The following is a 13,152-nucleotide window of genomic DNA, read 5'->3' as shown; positions in this document are numbered from 1 at the left end:
ACTTGTTGTTTCAATTACATTATATTATGTATTCCACTTATTGTTCATATAGCTCCATTGATCCTAAAAGAAGTTCAGAATAATGTAAGTATAAGAAGACTTAAAATGTGATTCTATGGGATATTTTGTAGGTTCTTGATGTACTTTATTTGCCTCTTATTTGAGTTATCATATTTTCATATGTTGTTTTGTTTGCCTTACATGCGAGTACTATTCCACATGTACTCACATCCCTTTTTTCGGGGGCACAACATCTTTAATGGATGCAGGTGGTTCCACAGCAAGTGGGATTGATAAGTGATAGCAGTACACCTTCTTCCCATCAGATTATGGTGAGCCTGGAACAGTTCCCGTGGGTATTCGAGTTTAGTTTTTTTTATGTACTTAGGTATTTATTGTCATAGAAGCTCCATGTACATCGTGGGTCATATATTTAAGATTTGAGTTTTGTCATGTAATTATGTTCACAGTTAATTATGAAGCTATGTACCCATCATGAGAAAGATTTTAGGCCATTGAGCCAAATGTATTCAATGTGAAAGTCAAGATCAAATTATGTTTTGATAAATCATGCATGAGTTATGATGAGAGGTTGATATAAAATAGGCCTACTCAACCGGGTTTAGTTGGTTGAGCGCCGATCATGCTCCACAGGTTCGAGGCGTGACATTCGATAGCCTTAACATGCAAGAAGTGTGCTAATTTGTGAGTCAGTCCACAATCTCCCAAATCAAATCAAACATACGAGACGTGCGAGATAGACCTAGCATGTGAGGTATACCTACCAAAAAGTCCATATTGATGATCTCTCACTTCCACATTTGAATTACTATATCCTGTGCCAAGCTACCTAGTTTCTGGTGCTCGAACTTCACTTGCTGACTGTTTGGACATCTATCCGCAAAATCTGCTACATCCCTCTTCATGTCATTACACCAATAGACTTCCTTGATATTATGGTACATTTTTGTTTATCCTAGGTGCACGAAATACTTGGAACTGTGAGCCTCGGCCATAATTCTTTCCAGACCATCTACATTTAGAACACATAATCGCCCATGGTACCTTAGCATGCCATCATTCGTGCCAAGAGAAAAAACTATTGTTTTGTGTTTATGAATCACCTCCTTCAATTTCACCAACAACGGATCGTCATATTGTTTATCCTTAACCTCTATTACAAGTGATGATTCAGCCCTATTTAGCACAATCACCCCGCCTTTGCTAGAGTACATAAGCCAAACTCCCAAACTGGCTAGACGGTGAACTTACTTGGCTATCGGCTGCTGGCCGGCCTCCAAGTGGGCCAAATTACCCATGGATTTTTGGCTAAGATCATCCGCCAAAACATTAGCTTTCTCTGGATGATATAGAATATCGATGTCGTAGTCCTTGAGTAACTCAAGCCATCTTCTTTGCTTCATATTCAATTCCTTCTACTTGAAAATATATTGAAGTCTCTTATGGTCCGTGAATATTTCCACATGGACCCCATACAAATAATGGCTCCAAATCTTCAATGCAAATACCATCGCCGCAAGCTCCAAGTCATGTGTTGTATAATTCTTCTCATGATTCCTGAGTTGTCTAGAAGCATATGTGCTCACGTTGCCATGTTGCAACAATACACACCCAAGTCCGATTCTTAAAGCATCACAATATACCACAAACCCATATGTACCCTACAATAAGGTCAACACCAGTGTTGTGGTCAATTTTGACTTCAACTCTTGGAAGGTATTTTCACAAGCATCTGACCATTAGAACATAACTGCCTTCTACATCAATCTAGTCACTGGAGAGGCAACAGTAGAGAACCCCTTCACAAACCTCTTGTAATACCCTGTTAAGACAAAAAAATTACGAATATCCGTTGGAGTTGTAGGTCTTGGCCAATTCTTCACGGCTGGAATCTTCTGAGGATCGACCTTGATCCTTTCACTAGACACGGCGTGACCTAAGAAAGTGATAGATTCAAGCCATAATTCACACTTTAAATTTTTTGCAAACAATTGTTTTGATTCAGAGTTTGCAAGACTGCCATAAGATGATCTACATGGTCTTCTTGGCTTCGAACACAAGGATGTCGTCAATGAACACTATCACAAACTAGTTGAGGAAACATGTGAAGACTCAGTTCATAAGATCCATGAAAGCTGACGGGGCATTCGTCAGCAAAAAAGAAATTACTAGAAATTTAAAATGCCATATCGAATCTGAAAAATCTATTTTCGGAAAATCCTGCTCCCTAATCTTCAATTGATGATACCCCGATCTTAAGTCAATCATGGAGAAGGCAGTTATTCTTGATTGTGACCTTGTTTAGCTGTTGATAGTCATCTATCCTAGGCAATGAGTACTTATTCTTGATTGTGACCTTGTTTAGCTGTTGATAGTCAATACACATTCTCAATGACCCATTTTTCTTCCTTACAAAGACAACCGGTGCACCCCAAGTTGAAACACTCGGTCGGATGTAACCTCTCTCTAAGAAAATACTTTAACTATTCCTTCAATTCTGTTGGTGCCATTCTATAGGGTGGAACAAATATAAGTTGTGTTCCTGGCATTACATCTATCCCAAAATTGATCTCCAGGTCTGGTGGGATCCCAGGAAGCTCATTTGGGAAAACATCTCGAAATTCATTCACAACTAGCACAGACTCAAGTGTAGGTACCTCAATATCGATGTTAGTGACTCAGACCAAATGGTAAATACACCCCCGGTTGATCATCTTTGTGGCCATAAGGTAAGACATAAACCTACCCTTTAGCATAATATCATCCCCCTTCCACTCAATGGCTGGCTCATTTGGAAATTCAAATCTGACGGTTCTGGTTCAGCAATCAAGCTTGAAATAACATGAGTGAAGCCAGTCCTTCCCCATTATCATATCAAAATCCACCATCACTAACTCAATAAGATCAGTCGTGGTGCCTCGACCGTGAACTATGACAATACAATACCTATAAACGCGCGTAGCCACAATTGACTCACATACTGGAGTAGATACAGAAAACGACTCATGAAGTGGTTTCAGTTCTATCCCAAATTCCATAGCAATATAAGGAGTGTTATATGACAAGGTTGAACCAGGATCCATAAGAGTATACACATCAATAGATTGAACAGTCAGTATACTTGTGACAATATCTGGAGAAGTCTCTAAACTCTAGAGACCCCTCATAGCATAGAACCTGCTAGGTCCTCCCGAACCTTGTGCCCACCCCTATATGCACCATGCCCTGCGGGTGCTGCAGTGCCTTAAGCTGGAGGAGGTGTCGCGAATATAGTATCTGTATAACTAGGTTGTTATGTCGTACCCTTACCCACATTCTAGCAAGATGAACGACAATCTCTCAAAATGTGACCTTTAAACCGCACCTATAGTATATGGGTAGGTCCATGTAGCAGACCCCTGAATAAATCTTCTAACACCTAGGGCATCGGGGCCTCCGCTGTTGCTGGAATTCCCTGTTGCACTGAGTGGGCCTAAAATAGCTTCACAACTACTTACAGGGCCTTGATAGTAGCTCACTGACCAAAGACTGATTAAAGGACTGTGATGTTGCGGATGACCTCCCCTGAATTCTGACCTTCTGCCACTACCACCACTAGAAGAACCACCAAAGTTGCCTACTGATTGGGCCCTCTTGCTGCCGTCTCGCTCCATTTTATTCTTCAATTTTGAATCTATGTGGCTTGATCAAATGCCACCATCTTTCCATAGTTCATAGCACTTATAGCGGCCTCATTAATAATCAAAGGGCTGAGGCCTTACAAAAATAGCGCACTATAGCCTTCATAGTGGGAAACATGTAAATGACATACTTAGATACTCAAACTCGGTGGCACAGGATAACCTAGTCTCGCCATCCAAAAAATGATCAATTAACGCATCGTCAAACTCACTCCACTTTGCCGGAGGGGTCCCCTCTTCACGGGACTCCTCCCATAGTTTAAACCAAGAATATGCCACCTTTTTTAGGCGATTGGAGGCCAACTCCACTGCTTATGTCTCAGTGGAACACATAACTCGAAGAGTCTTTTGTATATCATCAATAAAGTCTTAGGGTCGTCCTAAGGATTAGTACCTGTGAATAGTGGAGGATCTAACTGTAGAAACCTGTTCACCATGGAGCTAGTAGAATCCCTTAGCTTCCTAGAGGAAGTACGCGCAACATTCTATCTTTGGACCTAGGAAGCCACAATCCGAGCCATCATCTATATGGCTCCCCTATGGTCCCCACCTGAAACACTAGGATCAGAAGTTGAGGCTGGAGGTGGGATCGGAGTATCAGTTGGAGGAGTAATCGTTGCATTTTAAGCAGGATCAAAAATTGGTGCATTCTTAGAAAAAAAAATAGTAGAATCAGATGGTGGTTGGGGGATGCCTTCACCCCTCAGGTACTCACTCATAATTTCAGGCATAGTATCATCTGCCACTCCTGGGCTGGCATTGACCCTTTGGACACTTTTTGTCTTCTTCGTAGGTGCCATATTCTGTAAATTGGAACAGTGCACGAGTTAAAGGAGGAATAGTCTTACAATCCTATCTATCGCACGATCTAAATCATCAAATTAGGGTGACATTCCTAAAGGCCCAAGTAGCCTCCTTATTATAGATGTGGTCGACAACACACCAATAAGAAGGACTCAACTAGACACGGCTCTAAGACTTCCTAAGACACTTTAAAATCTTATGATGTGCTATCAAACTTGCCATGCCCCAACATTAGGGAGCGCAACCGGTGCTCAACTGAGATATCCCAGTCAAGCAAGCCTATTTGATGACTTCCACCCAACCATACACGTGAATAATGTGAGGATCGCTAACAAGAGTTGAAAATGAGAAGATAATGTGTGCAATATTAATTTTCATATCTTTTAGAAATTGCATTTTCGATTTCAAAAAAGTTATATTTTCATACTTAAAAGTGAAAACATATCCAATATTTACAACATTTTTAGTCTGCTGCCCCAATCAAAATACAACTCACACCATGTCTACGGAACCTCTAATTAAAATAAAAGAGTAATGTGAAAGTTTCGGTGACAAGGTCCCGGCTATACCTCAAAATATAATGTACAAAGAGAAAGGACACAAAACCCCAATCGGAAGTGGGGGTCACCTAGTCAACTAAGGAGAGAGTGTATTACTAGTGATGATCGATGCCGCCTGATATGGAGCTACCTGCATCTAGTAAAGATGCAGCGTCCTCGACAAAAGGGTCGTTAGTACAAATGGAATAGTATTAGTATGCAAATCTAAATGCTCTCTCAGTGAATGGAGTAACAGCACAAAATGAGAGAAACATGAGATCAATGAGAAAACCAAATAAATAATAAAATACCAAGTCAAGAGTGAGGTAAATCTTCAAGTAAAAATCAACGTTTTAAGTCAGGAAATCTTTAGCACCGATACACCACCGTGCATATAGAATGGTGTATGATCTATACCCGATCGGCTAAGCCACCTCATCCCAAACAATGAGGTTTGACATAGAAATACAACACCATCATGCACGCGGCATGGCGTCTGATCTCTGCCCGATCAGCTATGTCGTCTCACCATAATATTGTGTGGGTTGACATGGTCTTTTCTAGCTATCAACTCATCCCAATTAAGGGGAATAATCTCAATATAATATAACAAAATTTATCCATCAAGCAATCCTTGCACCGGCACGTGTAATTTCAGGCTTGGGCATTTATAACTTGTCCTTCCTCAGTGACCTAACCCTAAACCCTAAACAATTATCATATAAAGAAATAACATTCGTTCATTGCCTTTTATACTTTTTTTAATTTCATTGCAACTATTGACGACATATATAAATCATCATTCTTGGCACAATGGTCGTATTTCATAATTCACACTTTCATTCCTTCACTTGACGTGCGTTATAATTCATTTAAAGACTCTTATAAATCATCTGGGGAAAAAACACAACTTCAGTTCATGAATACATAAGGGCTTATCACATATTGGAAACATTTACAAATAAGAGCATGATGATCCCAATGGAACTATGGATTGAATTCATAATCGTTTGATGATTCGATCATATTTGGACTATTTTCCAAGAAAGAGCATGATATGCATATAGAGTAATTGAGACATGGTTAGAGTAATTAGACATTCAATAAGTCAAGCATTTGTGATGATTTAACCCGATAAGGATGAGAGCTTGGTCAAACCGCGCTTGGAATTCATAAGGAACTCATGGAACCCGATTCTATAAAACGAGTTGAGCCAACATACCTCGTTTGAGATTTTCTTAAATTACTACAGCGTTCCAAAACTTCTAGCGACTTTAATCTATTAGAGATATAAAAAAATTGAACCATAATTAGGAAGGAGTTCATGGGTTTAGCTCACTTATGAAATCCAGCAAACACTGGGGGTGCAAATTCGATTATAGGGTCCTATGGTGGTGATTCTTCACCCCACAACCAATTCCCATATCAATAGGCCACCCATGTAAATTCTACAACCTCATTACCATCTTCATTGGCACATGCATGCATAATTTACTAAATCTTATTATCAAGAACACATCCTCACTACCTTTAATCAACCCAATTTTGAAATTGAGAGCTAGGGCTAGAACCTTACCTCTTTAAAAGGAGACCTTGTTAGCTTTCCTTGTTGAATCTCCTAGGCTTGAGCAAGAAATGATGAGTAGAATGGTGGAGGATTTTTGTGCCCCCCTCTAAAACACTCCTCCACTCTCTAAAACAACAAGTTTTTTTCTCCCTAACGATCCCATTTTGCCATTTCATCAAAAATAGAGTCTGATTATAAAAGTACAAAATAGACCTTCCGAACACAACTACGCAGTCGTAAAGTGCACCGCAGATCAAGTCTGTGGTCCGCAAAAGGGATCGGAAAATTGATCTCCAAAACTAGGATGGCATGTTCAAGTCTGCGGTAGATCTGCAGTCCACAGATCAGTTATGCGGTCGCATAATAAACCACAAAACCTCCCTCAAGAAAATCCTCGTGATGGTTCTGCGATGGAAGTGCGGCCCGCAAAATGATTATGCGGTCACATAATGGACCGTAAAATGACCTTCGAATTTTGAGCTTTTCCTGTTTCACTCGGCATCGGATCTGTGATCCACGGAGTAGTTTTGTGGTCGCATACTAGACTGTAGAAATGCCACGTTATGCAAAGATTATTCCACCTATTTCCCAATGCATTGCACAACCCAAAAAGTCCATATTAGGATATCGATTGAAACTACCTCTACGGTCCCATGAAGGTCTCTATGTACTTGTCCACGACAAGTGAGATCATCGGTCTGCGTGCTTGGGAGCAGCTCAAACAAAGAAGAGTTTGGTTCGGTCTGAATTTGTCCAAAACCACACGTGCAATTTTCCCTACATGTGGCTCGTCCGTGATAACTTCTTCGAATTTGCGTGAAATAGCTGACTTTCTTTTGCTAAAAACTTTTTCAAAAGTAATCAAAGAGTCTTTGCATAGTTTACGAATTCTGCTTAGTATTGGATGCTATGTCATTCCCATATATGAAATTGATATTCACATATATCAAGATAATATTGTAGATTGATCTAGAGAGCCATATCAAATGTAGCCCCTATCTTTATGTCGGCGAATAAAGAAAACCTAGGACAAAAATGGAAGTCTAAGCCTTCACATTTGAAACTGAAAAATCATCAATTAGAGAATCGTTTTTCCAGGGTAGGCGTGATGAAGGCATAATGGAAATAAGAAACTACTAAATGACTTAGTCTTGCTATGTTGGCTATTTTTTATGTGAATTCGGCGGGTCGTCCCCCTTCCTACGGGCTCCCACACCAACCCACTGACACACGAACTACGCCCCTTCTTTTTCTCCGGTCATAAAGCCCCCTGATCCGAGTTCACTGCGAAATTTTTTTACAACCTTAAAATTACATTAGCCTACTTCGGAACCACAAAACCTCGAATTCTTGATAAAATTTTACGGGGCTTAAAACTTTATTAATCAGACCGTGAAGTGTACTAATTTATTGTCCCACCATAAATTGATTGTTTGTTCATTAGCAAAAGGATTTGTTCTGGCTCCTTATTCGCTGGAAAATGTTTTAGATCCGGCCAGACTCTTTTTGTATGGTATTAAAAGAACAAATATCTTTTGCAAGAAAGAGCATGTCGGTAACTTTGCAAATACTATTTCATTTTAAATGAAGGTTAATCTGTTGAATTTCAAAACTCCCATGGCTGGACTTCGTTTGGCTACGTCAGCCTGTTTTGACAGCTAGAAATTTTGATATAATTACTTTATAAGTGATTGAGCTAAAATTCTTATGTAGAAATCTAAAATCCAATATGACTGCTCTTTACCTAAATTTACTACTCCAGTACTCTTTCAACATTTTTAAAGCTCCTCTAGTCCTTTTCATCTAATTAAAATTAATGCAGTCACTTTTTCCAGTGCATGCACTTCCAAAGAGTCCATTGCTGATTGGATCCAATTCTGGATCATTCTAGTAAGTCAGGCATGATTGACCAACGCTGAGTTGGAAAATGGGAAAATGAAACTTTTGAGCTAGTTGCCAAGAACATATATATAAAAAAAATAAAGCAAAGGTCCTAGCTACTTGGATAAAATTAATTGATAAATTTGAAGGGCTTATACCCTATATACACTACTATTTGAACATAGATCCAAGAAAACCTTATAAAATAAAGGTTGTTGAAACAGAGAAACTCTTTTGGAGTAGGGCGTTACAAGGAAAATAATTTATCGATTCAAAAATGGGAAATTCATTATTCAGTTGCTCAGTACTAACATTTTGCAGCAAGTATCATTGAGGAAATTTGTGTAATATTTGAAATTAGTTAAAACCATGGGAAAAGTTCGTGCATCTGACAATGCATAGTTCAAAATGAAGAAATCATATTTTTCAAATGAAGAAAGAAATATACTTTAAGGGTGTGTTTGGTACGAAAGAAAATATTTTCCGGAAAATATTTTTAATTTTCTCATAGTTGGTTGGCTTAAATGTTTTGGAAAATATTTTTCTTATTAATTCATTTTTCTCCAATTGGAGAAAAATATTTTCCTTATCAAGAGAAGGGAAAACATTTTTCAAAACTCTTTCTCAATCTTCCTCATCCTAACTAACCCACCCAACACCCCCACACCCATTTTAATCTCTCCAGTCTGGTGCTTGGGATATCAAAATAGAACTAGTGAATCTTCCATATTTTCCTTCTTTCGGGTGGAAAAATAGGGCAAAAGAAGATGAGTTAGATTCACCATTCAAGATCCAGTCATTTTCTATATCACCAACCCCAACTATGACTCAAGACACTGATGGAAGCTTTACAAGTGAAAACGTGCTATTGTTAATGCTTCATTCTTTAAGATATAGTCTACAAGTCAAATACGTGGTTGTCATTATAGATTTTTTTTTTTAATATTTTCAGTTTTAGTTTTTTCATCTTTCGATTTACAGGTTCGAAATTTTACTAGTTTCAAAGTTATTAATTTGGAGGTTTATATGTTTGGAAGTTTACGGGTTTAGAAATTATAAAGTTTACGGGTTCGAAAGTTTAGCAGTTCGGAAGTTTATGAAATTTGTGGTTCGGAAGGTTGTTGGTTCGAAGTTTTATGGCTTCATGTTTATTGTATCTAAATTATTTATTAATGTTCTTGAAAAGTTATTTTCCTTAATCTGCACACCAAACACAGAAAAATAAATAAGATTACTACTTGTTTTCCAAGAAATCATGAAAAACATTTTCCGTCGTACAAAACACACCCTAAATATAATGAGGTTGCATCTCTGACTGTTTATTTTCTTTAAAATAAGTTACGTATGACTTATTATCTATTCTGTTCATTTTTAGGAAATGATCAAATTGAGCACTCGGTCAGCAACCTAGCTTAAGATTGAAGTAATAATAATAATAGTTAGTTCAATTAATACTCGCATCATCAAATATCATTGCAATTTCATGCAGAAATGATCGTAAATGATGAAACATAATCATTACAGAATTGGAACTAAAATGAGACCATGCTAAACTTAGAAATCTTGAGGCCACACGTAACTCGTAAGCAAATCATGAAACACAATCATGAAGAAATTCAACTTATATTTTTAATGGCTTTCTCTAGTTCGTTTTCTAGCTTGATGTGATTGGTGATGGAAAATTTGTACTCGGGTTCGTGCTTTAATTTTTTGGAATGGATGGAGCAATTGTCAACATATTTCATGGGAAAACTAATCCATATTTATTAGTGTTACCCAACTTGATTATGACACACAATATCCCATTAATGCGACATTATCATACTAACTAATTAGGAACATGCATTATTTTCTTTTCTTTCGATTCAAAATAGAAAAAAAATATCATTTACATTGTGCTTAAAAAATTGATGTTGGACTGTCACGATCCTAACCCCGAACCCGATTGTGATGGCGCCTCTTGTGAAGACAAGGTCAGCCAACTAAACCCAATTCACTTGTTAAAGCAGCTAAACAATATAAAAGCAGTCTAAAACACGATTTAATGATAATAAGTAGCGAAAATACAACCCGACACAGCCCTAACCGGGGTGTCACAAGTCACGAGCATCTATGAGCAATAATACAAGTCTGCTAAAGTCATAAACTACTACAAATGTTTGAAAAGGAACAAAAGTGCTAGAGGAGTAGAGACACGGGGCTGCGGACGTCAACAACTACCTCGTAATCTCCGAAAGGCCCGCTTGGAGCTGGAGGAAATAAACACTCCAGAGCGGAACCAGCAACGCCTGAATCTGCACACAGGGGTGCAGGGAGTAAAGTGAGTACTCCAACTCGGTGAGTAACAAAGGTAAATAATGACAGAAAGTAAGAAAACACGTAAGGCACAAGGCATTCTATAATTAAGCCGTAAAACCATCTAAAAGAAGTAAAACGGTGGAAAGTCAAGTAAAAATCCTCTTTCAACAAGTAAACAAGTAATTGACAGGTAATTGAGGTAACGTAAACAAATAGAAGTTCGTCCATCGGGCACAGTATCAACAAATCTGCCCGTCGGAAAACATCTCAGAATAGTACCAGCCCCTCGGGCAATCACATAGAACAATATCGGCCCCTCAGGCTCAATCTCACATCACAATGGGTACCCGCGCTCACTGGGGTGCACAGACTCCCAAAGGGGCCCCTTACGGCCCAAGCGCAATAACAAGTCATCTCGTGGCATCAAATCTAAGCCCTCGGCCTCATATCAATCAAGCCACCTCGTGACGTATATATATATATATATATATCAGGCCCTCGGCCTCAAATCAGTATTAGTGTTCCTCACAATATAGGCCATCGGCCTTACTCAGTCAAAAGTCATCACAAACCTCTCGGGCAATAGTAAAACAGTGTTTCTCATCCCAAACATCATTTAAAATATCATTTAAGTCTTAAAACTGAGTAAACATGACTGAGTATGAAAACAGTGGGAAATAACATGACTGAGCTCAAGTAATAAGTCAAAACAGTGAGGAAAATCAATAAATAACCCCGAATGGTTCAAATAGTTGGCTCTAGGCCCAAATATAGCATTCAGCCCAAATAATGATGATAACAAATAGTTTTCAATTAAATACGCGGTAAAATCATCAATCGGGTCGGACCGAGTCACAATCCTCAATAGTACACGACCTCATGCTCGTCATCAAGCGTGTGCCTCACCTCAATATAGAACTACAATGTGCAATCTGGGGTTTCAATCTCTCAGAACATCATTTACAATCATTACTCACCTCAAACCGTCTAAATCTCTAGCTCGCGATGCCTTTGGCCCTCGAATCGGCCTCCACGCGCGTCGAATCTATCCAAAATCAGAACGAGGACGTCAAAATATGCTAAGGGAACAAAGCCCAAGCAAAAAATCAATAAAGGGCACAAATCCCGAAATTAGCAAAAACGAGCACCGGGACCACTTCTCGTAACTCAGAAATTTTCACATCATTAGATTCCTTATCTCCCTACGAGTTCATACATGTCAATAGTTCTCAAATCCGACCCCAAATGGTCCTCCAAATCCCCAATCAAAATTCCAATTTCTCAAGCCCTAGTTCTTCTATTTTAGGCTTAGTTTTCATGATTTTCTTGGTAGATTTCACAATAGAATCGAGTTTTAAGTCCAACATTCTTACCTCCAAACTTTTTCCCTTGAATCCCTCTTTAATCTCCTTCAAAAATCTCCAAAACGATCAACTATGGAGGAAAATAGACCCACATTCGCGGACAAGATGACCTTTTAAACATTCTACCCAGGCATGGAACTCCTTCTTCGCGAATGCATTTTGACCAAATTTCTTTCCATGCGATCGCGACCAAACCCTCGCGAATGTGATTCTTCACCAAGGTGACCCTTTGCGAACGCGCTCCATCTCCCGCAAATGCGAAGATCAACTTGACTTCCAACCGAGCTGACCCAGTTCTTCTACGCGATCGCGAACATCTTTTCGCGAACGCGATGCACAGCCTCGCAGCCCTTCGCGAACGCGTCACCTGCCTCACGAACATGAAGGCTAAACCTTCAACTCCCTCAGCAGACTCTTCGCGAACGCGAGGGTCCTCCCGCGAATGCGAAGACAAAAAACGTATGCAACTGTTGGAACTGTTTTTCTGCAATTTTCCAAACTCCAAAATGGTCCGATTGACCGCCTGAAACTCACCCGAGGCTCCCGGGACCTCAACCAAAAGCACCACCATATCCTAAAATATTATTCAAACTTGTTCCAATTATCAAAACACCTCAAACAACATCAAATCACCCAAAATACATCGGATTCAAGCCTAAGTTTCTAAAATCTTCTGAAACGCTTTTAATCAAAAACCCAGCCAAATCACGTCTGGATGACCTAAAATTTTGCACACACATCCCAAATAACATAACGAAGCTATTGCAACTCTTAGAATTCCATTCCGACCTCTATATCAAAAATCTCGCCTATCAACCTGAAATCGCCAAAATATCAATTTCGCCAATTCAAGATTAAATCTACTACAGACCTCCAAAATTCATTCCGATCGCGCTCCTAAGCCACAAATAACCTCCCGAAGCTAACCGAACCATTGGAACTCACATTCGAGCTCTCTAACACATAAGTAAATATCCGGTTGATTTTTTCAACTTAAA

The sequence above is a fragment of the Nicotiana sylvestris genome, chromosome 7, assembly GCF_000393655.2.
Source record: "Nicotiana sylvestris chromosome 7, ASM39365v2, whole genome shotgun sequence".
In the NCBI taxonomy this organism is placed as follows: Eukaryota; Viridiplantae; Streptophyta; class Magnoliopsida; order Solanales; family Solanaceae; genus Nicotiana; species Nicotiana sylvestris.
This window is presented reverse-complemented; position numbering follows the sequence as displayed.